The sequence below is a fragment of the Megalobrama amblycephala genome, linkage group LG8 (genome assembly GCF_018812025.1).
Source record: "Megalobrama amblycephala isolate DHTTF-2021 linkage group LG8, ASM1881202v1, whole genome shotgun sequence".
Taxonomy (NCBI): Eukaryota; Metazoa; Chordata; class Actinopteri; order Cypriniformes; family Xenocyprididae; genus Megalobrama; species Megalobrama amblycephala.
In genome coordinates this window covers 20,232,654-20,242,140 of record NC_063051.1, presented here as the reverse complement: position 1 = coordinate 20,242,140, position 9,487 = coordinate 20,232,654, and the positions used below count along the sequence as shown (strand labels likewise).

Sequence of the window (9,487 nt, the reverse complement as noted above, 5' to 3'; positions counted from 1 at the left end):
AAATACATTTTCCCACACAGTATTTTGTATTTGTATTTAAATACATTTTTCCACACAGTATTTTGTATTTGTATTTTAAATACATTTCCATGTATTTACGCCCATCTCTGGCAGCTACAGTATGTCACTCTGAGAGGCAGAGACAGCTTTCCAGGAACTGTCTGCTGCATTGTTGGTTCTGTTCAGACGTCCACCCTCTCAGAGCAGGTCAGGCATCCCTGTCACCCTGTCACCCAGAGGCAGAGACAGCTTCATCTATGCACTGAGGAGACAACCTCTTTTTTGCTATGTGCCATGACTTCACTTTTGTCTCTCATATAAGCAACTGGAGATTGACTCATCACTAGTTGGCTGTGTAGGAGGACAAGACAGAAGGGGACACTCATGAAAAATAGAGATTGAGACATGATAGAGAAGAAAAGAATGGTGTCAAATCTGAGTGCAAATAGCTTTCCCAGTCTTTCTGTTGAGATTTTTTTGTCTTTATATGTTTTTTTATTTTTTTGGGTCTTACTGCCTATCCTAGGCCTATGTTTTTTTTTTTTTTTAATTCCATATCTTTCCTTCCTAAAGCAAATCTGATATGTAGACTTTCAGATGTTGAAAACCTTATATATATATATATATACATATATACATGAAAACCTTATATAAGGTTTATATAGGCTATATAAGGTTTATAAACCTTATATAAAGGTGCTAAAGTTACAAACTACAATCTGTTCGTACAACTTTTTTGATAACTTAGAATTTAACTAGTCTTACTAAAGAAAATTGAGTTCGAAAAAATGCGGCTATAGACCTTATTTACCAGAGAAACAAGCGCGCCGCCATCTTTATAAAATTGTCTTTGAACTTCCGTTTTGCGGTAGCTCTATGGCATCGCTGTCAAAGAATAATTAGTTGGTTAAGTGGATTTACTTGTTGTAGAGTTAATGAAAGTTATCATGAGCATTGTTATGTTTAAAGCAGATGTCTAAACAAATGTCAGTAGATCGGGAAGATTTTAAAACGAGCAGTTCATTCATAAATGTAATATCGCTGTGGAAATACAAACCGGAAGTCAAAAGACAACGAGCGCAACGCTGAAAAGGGGCGGGGCTACATAAGGTCTATAGACCAGTGCTTCCCAAACCTGTCCTGGAGGACCCCCAGCCCTGCACATTTTGTATGTCTCCCTATTTCTGACATAGGCCTACCTATTTCAGGTCTTGCAGTTTCTACTAATGAGCTCATGAGTTGAATCAGGTGTGATAGATGAGGGAGACATACAAAATGTGCAGGGCTGGGGGTCCTCCAGGACAGGTTTGGGAACCACTGCTATAGACTATTTAGATTTCACATCTGCAAATGAACCCTAGCCTATATTATTTTTAAGTTTGGTCTGCTGAATCTGGAAGTCTTTGAGAGTAACTTGCAGCACACTGTATTTTACACAACATAAAAATCTTAAAATGTCTGAAATGTTGGGAATTTTATTAACCACAGGATATTTTAAGGCTGTGAGTGACGTAACATGATCGATGAAATGTTTGGTCGGCCGCTGTCCAGGGTCCTGAGGCGTTTTCTGGAGTAGCTGTACTGCAGCGCGGCTGTCTCCGGATATGGGTCAAGCATGAGCTGAATAGTGAAATCCTTTACCTCACCGAACAGAGTGCACAGAACAAAGGTTAATGCTGTATTGGTATTTTTAAACAAAATACCAAATTACTTTCTTTCTTTTTAAAAAAAAAAATACTTCGTAGTAAAGCATTTTTATGTATTTATCATTTTATGAGGTTTATTTATAATAAACATAAATAATTATTACATATCGTTTGGTCAGACCATCGATCGATGCAAAAGAAAGCGTTCCGGCGCGAATCTCACGAATGGTTGCTATGGTTACCTCCTCACGCGAACTTGTTCTCGTTTTCAAACTGCTCAGACTTGTTGAAATATTTAGGCCTATATGTATATGCGTGTAAAAATAATACTTTCAAGATCTACTCACACCTTTGACTTCCTTTGACCTCGATTTATACGACTTACACGACTTATTGTAGCCTTAAAACAGGAGAGAGAGAGAGAGAGAGAGAGAGAGAGAGAGAGTTGGGGTGTTTGAGGGGGTTCATCTAAATGCGCAGCGCATATCAGGGATCATTGTGAGTCTGCGCGGATAACCGCTCGGCAGCGGAGTGTTACAACACAATATAGAGAGCAGCGAGTTATATCCAGACCACATCCTTTACTTCAAACCTTGGCTTTGTATGTATGTGCTTTCTTTTGCATTCATTGCCTTAATTAGACGTCTGTAAGAGAAGTAACCGCTCCCTCGTTTATGCCAGAGAGAGAGAGAGAGAGAGAGAAAGAAAGAGAGACTACTTGTCCGTAGAAGTTTTTCGGGGCGTCTTGAGGGAATGTTTGTGCACCAACGCGCGCCGCAGCAGTTAGAACGCCTGTGACTGACAGCGCGAGACACTCTGCATTCTGCATCGCGTTAAGTCTTTTTGCGAGACCTCCTGCTTACTGGAACGGTAAGATTCATGATTCATTGTATAGCCTGCTATCCATTCCTGCAGTGACCATTATAGTAAATTTTCTATTGAAATGAATTCCTTATCTAGTTGTCTGGCTTGTAATGAAATGGAATGTACAGTAGCCTACGGATCAATAGCTCTCGAATGGAAGAATTATGGAGGAAATACAGCCATATTATATGTCAGTTTTTATATCATGCATTTTATTGTGGAATCGGTGGTTGAAGTGCTATTTAATGGGGTGGGTTGGACAGTGGGTTGTAGACGGTCTGCGGTTTACTGTAGCCCATGTTTCAAGTAGCCAGCCGGGAGTTCGGTTTGCACGAATTGTTCATTTGAACAGTTACCGTTTTAGAGCAGTGTGCATTCCTTATAATCAAGGCAAAAGCATTAAAAGCACAAAAAGGAAAAAGAAAAATCAGCTTCCAACATCGCACCGTTTTAAGGACACATCGCTGCACATGTTGTTATTTAAACACGTTAGTAAGAGAGCTTGCATGATTAACACAACTTACAGCGTCATTAGCCAATAAATACAGTTCAACAGATCAAAATTCGTCCACCGTATTGTGATGATTTATTTTGCACGTTAATGCTGCATTTATAGTCAATGACTTACAATACTTTGACTATATTCATTCTACATAAATTATACATGTTGAAGCCTTATTGCTATGCACACGCCACACCCAACAGTGCGATGATTATGCCATAAAATGGCACCAATTTATAGCAGAATATAGTCCTATTAGTTTATGTCCATTTCATGTAATGCAGATATTGCAGAAACTGTTAATGTAGGCTACAACACTTGAAATATTGCATTCACTGTGTTGAATTTGTTTTGCCTTTATATTTATGTATTTTTAATTTATATTGCCTGAGCAATACAGTAAGGCAGTATTTTCTGCATTTTCCAGTAAAATATCTAAATTTAAAACATTTAAGTAAGACAATCTTGTGTTTATTGTTCTTACTATATAAAACATATTTAAATATTTTAAAACAAAATCATCTTCCATGTTATTATTATTATATACTTTTTCTTTTTTCTTGTCAGAATTAATTTGCCATTGTGTGAAGTCACCTTTTACACATGGACATCACCTTTACATCTTTAAATCAACTTTTTAAAAATGTTTTTAAGTCCTTATTACATAAAATAAATAAATAAAGGCGTAAAATAAATAAATAAATAATGAACTCTGCATAAACAAACCTTTGATTTGACTGGAGTGAATAGGAGATTAGTCTCTCTCTGTCTCCTCCCTTCCTCTTTCCTCTCGACGTTTGTGTTAGAGAATAAAAAAATATCCATTGCAAAGCTTCTGTAACTGGTAAATCGGGATTCATTTTCATTCTAGTTTGTCTTGGATGTCTTTTGAAACCGTAAAGTTATTACATTGCATGTGTACAAATGAAATGTTTTACAGTTTTACACTCAGTTTAGTTCTGTGTGCTTCTGCTAGTGCACTATTAAAAATTACACCACATATTACACTCACCTCTAATGATATAAGAATTGAAGACGAACAGGTTTATATGTGTGTTTGATATTTAGTTGAGACTCCAGTTAAACACGTCCCAAAAAGAGGCAGGGTATTAGCACAGCAGGACTTTCTGAGCTACAGTCAATGTGACATTTAAGACAAATTGAAATTTTAATTGATTATGGCATCACTTTTAGACTACATGAAAGATTGGTCTATATTTTCTGCATACAGTTCGCCTCAATAAAAACGCCTATAATTTTATGAAACACTGCATGCATTCGTTTTTTCCCCCATTGCTTCTTTGTGCATGTTCATCATTGTAAAAATGTGCAGCTCAAAATATGTATATTCTGAACACACACACATATATATACACACATATATACATACATATACATATAAAATTACACACACACACACACACACACACACATTTAGTTTACTTTTGTGACAGGCCAGCTTTGTTGACCTCACCGTTTTCTGTGTGTTCAGCATTTTTTGACATTGGACATAAATTCTACAATCACATTTTCCTGGCCTGTTGTCAGCTGCTGACACCCTGTTTAAATGATTTGTGCACATACACACATACACTACAGTGCTGCTTTGATAATAACAAATCACTTTGTTACCTGAGGGCTCATGGCACAGTAATTGAAGTCACCCCATGCAATCCCTTGTGATTTGTACTGAGAGAAAAGCAGAAAGGGAGAAAGAGAGATTCAAAATTCCCTAATTCCTGATTTACGCAATGTATATATTTTAAAGAAAGAAATGTGTCTATATGCTAATGGTAATCCTCCTCCTTCCTTTTCAAACAAGCATTGACAATCTAAGCTGTGCAGACTTTAGTGACTTAGTTCACGATTGGTCAGCCTAGTGTGGCATTAACACACTCTAATGAGATTTATGAGGAATATTCAGTGCAGAAATGAGGCCAGAGATCCATCTTATTATGCATGTGAGACAGATTTCATCCATCCCCCAGGATGAAAATGGATATATCCACTGCATATCCCCTTTCTTTTCCCTCCATATTCTTTCTTTCTTTCTTTCTTTCTTTCTTTCTTTCTTTCTTTCTTTCTTTCTTTCTTTCTTTCTTTCTTTCTTTCTTTCTTTCTTTCTTTCTTTCTTTCCACACACTAAATCCTTACCTCGTAAACAGTATGACCTGTCTGGACATATTGTGAGTGGCGGCGTGACAAATTATTTTAGCTTCCAATGACCACTAGCAAGTGGAGCAGGGCAGATCTAATATAGCTATACAGTAATATGGGAACATTGCAACATTGTGGTGTCTTTGCGCAGTGGGTGCGTTTTATAGATATTATTGTGGGGAGTGAAAACCAGGGTTGTCAGCTGGTCTGACTGACATGCCTTATTACCTCTGCAAAGTCATTTGGAGTGTGGTAATAGCTGGACCATTGGCCTCAGGAGCTTGGGGAGAGTTGGATTGACTTGTTTTTGTTTACACCAACATGAAATGTAGCGCAATAATTTTGTTCTTGAAGTTCTGGATTTTTAATGTTTTTTTTCAAACATTAAAATAGTGACTTCCAGCCTTCCTTCCATATGTGTATGTACTGTTCAAAAGTTTGGGGTCAGTATGTTTTTCTTTTTTTCTTCTGAAAGAAACAAATACTTTTATTCACTTATGCATTAATTTGACCACAAGTGACAGTAAATACTTTTGCACATTATATTTAAATATGCTGTGGTAGATTTTCCCCTTCGCACCTGACTTAAGTTTAACTGGGGCGTCTCCTAGTCGACACCACCGAGCGTCTACTGAGGACACTCAATCAACTTTATACTATATAGCTCTGCGTCTACAGGTCGACAACTGGCCTTGAGTCTTAATATGACTGGTTCAGATTCGAGAAAAACAACATACTTCCTCTGCCACGCTTACTTGCAGAGTAAATTTAGGTTAGAACAACTGAATCACATAGTCATCAAAAATTACCGGGTTAGTTCACTGATTACTCAAATAGGTCAAAACATTTTTATAGACTTTTTATGTCTGAAGGGATGCGGTCTAGCCAGCACAGCAACATTTTCCACTGTTACAACACTTAACACTTAACTTGTTAGGCCTGTAGGAAAAAGAAATATTAGTTCATAATTAATTATGATTAGTTTAAAAATTCATCACAATAAAAAAATATAAAAAATATTTACATTTCAAATAAATAAAAAATGTATCACATTTTTGTTTTCAACATTTATAATAATAAGAAATAATTCTTGAGCAACAAATAAGCATATTAGAATGTTTTTTGAAGGATCATGTGACACTGAGGACAGCAGTAATGGCTGCTGAAAATTCAGCTATACCATCACAGGATAAGTTATCTAACATATATACAGTTGTTTTAAATTGTAATATTAATACACAAAATTACTGTTTTACTTTATTTTTGATCAAATAAATGCAGCCCAGCCTGGGTGAGCATAAGAGACTTCTTTCAAAAATAAATAAATAAATAAATAAAAATCTTCCCAACCCCCGTTTTTTAAATGATGTATTCAGTGAATGATATAGTGCATTAATTCAACATATTTAAAATAATTTCAAAACAGAATGTGTACCAAATAAGAGAGGTTAATAACAGGTTATTAACACAAAATCAAATGTCATTACTTCTGCAATGGTATGTGAAAATAAATCAGATTTTGCCCCAGAATTGAGTAAAATTGCATTGGATGTCATAGACCTGAAAGCCAGAAAAATGCTTCAGGCATGGCTCTAAATCTGTCACATACTGTAGGCTATGAAGTGCCACCTGTCCCTGAAGTATGTCCTTCAGCTAGCCAAGCTGTCAGAAGCAGTGTTTGACCTCTAAATGGTAACACTCAGCATAATATTTTGTCAAAAAGTAAAAAATGCAATGCAATTCAATATATATGTATATACAGTCAAACCAAAAAGTATTCAGACATTTCTAATATTTTTGATATATTTTTACTAGTGGGTGCAGGACACTATAGTTAATTTATGTAATTGAGGATAGCAAAATAAAGTAAAATGTGACATATTATACCCAAAAATTCTTCATATAGTGGACTACCAGTAAAACTGATAACAATTTGGAACCAAAATTTATTCAGACACTTTGACCTGACCATGTTTTGCTTAAGTGTTATATGACATAATTAAGATGTTTTTTCTGACACAGTTAAATTCTGAGATCTTGTCATTTTTTTATTACCATTTTTTTAAACCATAGTGAATAAACTGTATTAATGAATGAAATGTTCAAGTTGTCTGAATAAATTTTGGTTTGACTGTGTGTCAGACCCAATAAGTGTGCGCACATAAAGCCACCTCTCAGTACTAAATTGAGTTTTTTTTCCTGCTTATTGCATGTAAACAGTCAAATACACACAAAATACTGTCAAAATGCCAGTCTTGCCAGGTATTCGCATAAATACATAATATATATGTATATATATTAGGCTACTGCCACTTTAAGACCTGACGCATGGATCCATTATATTGTTACACATGCATTTTCTTTCACAACTGTTTTGTGTTCACTTAAAACTTAACTGACTGTATTTATGCGAATACCTGACAAGACTGGCATTTTGACAGTATTTTGTGTGTATTTGACTGTTTACATGCAATAAGCAGGAAAAAAAACTCAATTTAGTACTGAGAGGTGGCTTTATGTGCGCACACTTATTGGGTCTGAGCACAAAATCTGCAGGAATGAGTAAAATTATGCGCAATTTGTGCAGTCCCACACAGAATTCAAGCCCTGTAACACCGACAATATTCATCCAATACAAATTAAATAAGTGAGAAAGGGGAGGAGGGTTTGTGTGTCAACTTGCCGTTGGAGAGTGATATATATATGAGGGATATATATATGGCCCACTTCCCATATGTTGTCCTGTCAGTAGAATTAATTGTACCTAATTGTGAAGGCATGCCCTTTTGTGGAGAAGATTTGCTGTGGTAAATGTGCCCTCGGGAGTGTGCAAAGGGAAAGTGTTTAGACATGCAGCCTTTCTGTGGCCTCTGATAGCTTGAGCACACACTCTGGAATGTTGACACACACACGTGCAAATACTGCCATACTATCACCCACTGAGTCCCATAGTCACACTTCAAAGGCAGTGGAAACACATGCACACACATTCCTAGAGATGACATTCATTGTAAAAAAGATTTTTTCTTTACTTTCTTTACCCTCGTTACTCAATGAATGGGGTAAGAAAACCCAAGTTTGCCCTTATACGAGCATGTTATTATTTTTGGCGAGCATGAAAGGTTATTCTGTAATCGGAAACGTACTATAAATGTCACTTTTTTGTGCATGTGTGCATGTTTGTTTTTGCAAACCTCCTCGTCTAGAATGGCTCAGTGTGATCTTGAGGCATCGCTGGGGGAGTTCTCAGCCAGTCAGCTTCATTATACCCACTAATTACAGCAAGAGCAGTTTCCAGAGCAGCTGTTCCACTCGTTCTTCCCTATCTCCCTCTAGCCCTCCGTTCAGCTACGTATCCATCCAACCATCCATCACACTTATGCTCTCTTTATCTCTTTCATTCTCCCATCTGAGTGTACCAAAGTCTCCCCTATAGCTCCTTCCTCCCCCTGCCTTCATAAGATTGGTGCTTGTGCTGAACAGAATTGAATCAGCAATTATCCCTAAACAATACCGTGCAGTTGTCTGAGTTGCGTCATAAGGCTGTGCTCTATGATACAGGCCTTTTGGATAAACAACTTAACAACAATCACATGCCCTATCTTTTCCGCTCCACAGTCCACACATATACTTTATGTGGTCAGTGTAGTTGGTCACATGTGTGGTGTAATATACAGTATCTATAGTTGTTAAAAAACCAACCCGACCTCATGAGAAAACATAACTATTTTACAAGGTGGTGATTTAGTATGAATTCATATAAAGTGATTCATGTCTAAACGTACAATTTTTTTTATTAAAAACTACTCCATCCCTAAACCATCAGTGGGGCGTTAGCAGACAGTATGAAATGGTATGAGATTCTACAAAGGCTGTGTCCGAAAGCTTATTAGACTTATTAGGTTACTTGTTGTTTTACTGCCCTATTAGGCATTGACTTTGCAGGCAGCGTTTGCGCATGAAGGTACCTCATGAAACAGAGGTACTTCACTAATACTTCTGTCAGGACCAAGATGATTGACAATTGCATAGAGTTTGGATTGGCGTTATGGTTCCGTTCTGGGCAAGAACTCCCTGCGCATCCATGCAGCTTTGCATGAATAAGAGTATTTACAACATAAATGTATTGCAGATATCATTAAAGGTGCCCTTGATTCAAAAATTGAATTTACCTTGGCATAGTTAAATAACAAAAGTTCAGTACATGGAAAAGACATACAGTGAGTCTCAAACCCCATTGTTTCCTCCTTCTTATATAAATCTCATTTGTTTAAACGACCTCCGAAGAACAGGCGAATCTCAACATAACACCGACTGT

General features: G+C 36.7%; 1 protein-coding gene across 1 annotated transcript in view; it reads left to right on the top strand.

The window, feature by feature from the left end:
* Positions 1-1,872: 1,872 nt before the first annotated feature.
* The window catches only part of adcyap1r1b (adenylate cyclase activating polypeptide 1b (pituitary) receptor type I), a 40,498-nt gene continuing 32,883 nt past the window's right edge, over positions 1,873-9,487 (top strand). Inside the window, exon 1 of the mRNA XM_048199964.1 lies at positions 1,873-2,516. The gene's annotated coding sequence lies outside the window, so the exon portion shown is untranslated. The remainder of the gene's footprint in view (positions 2,517-9,487) is intronic.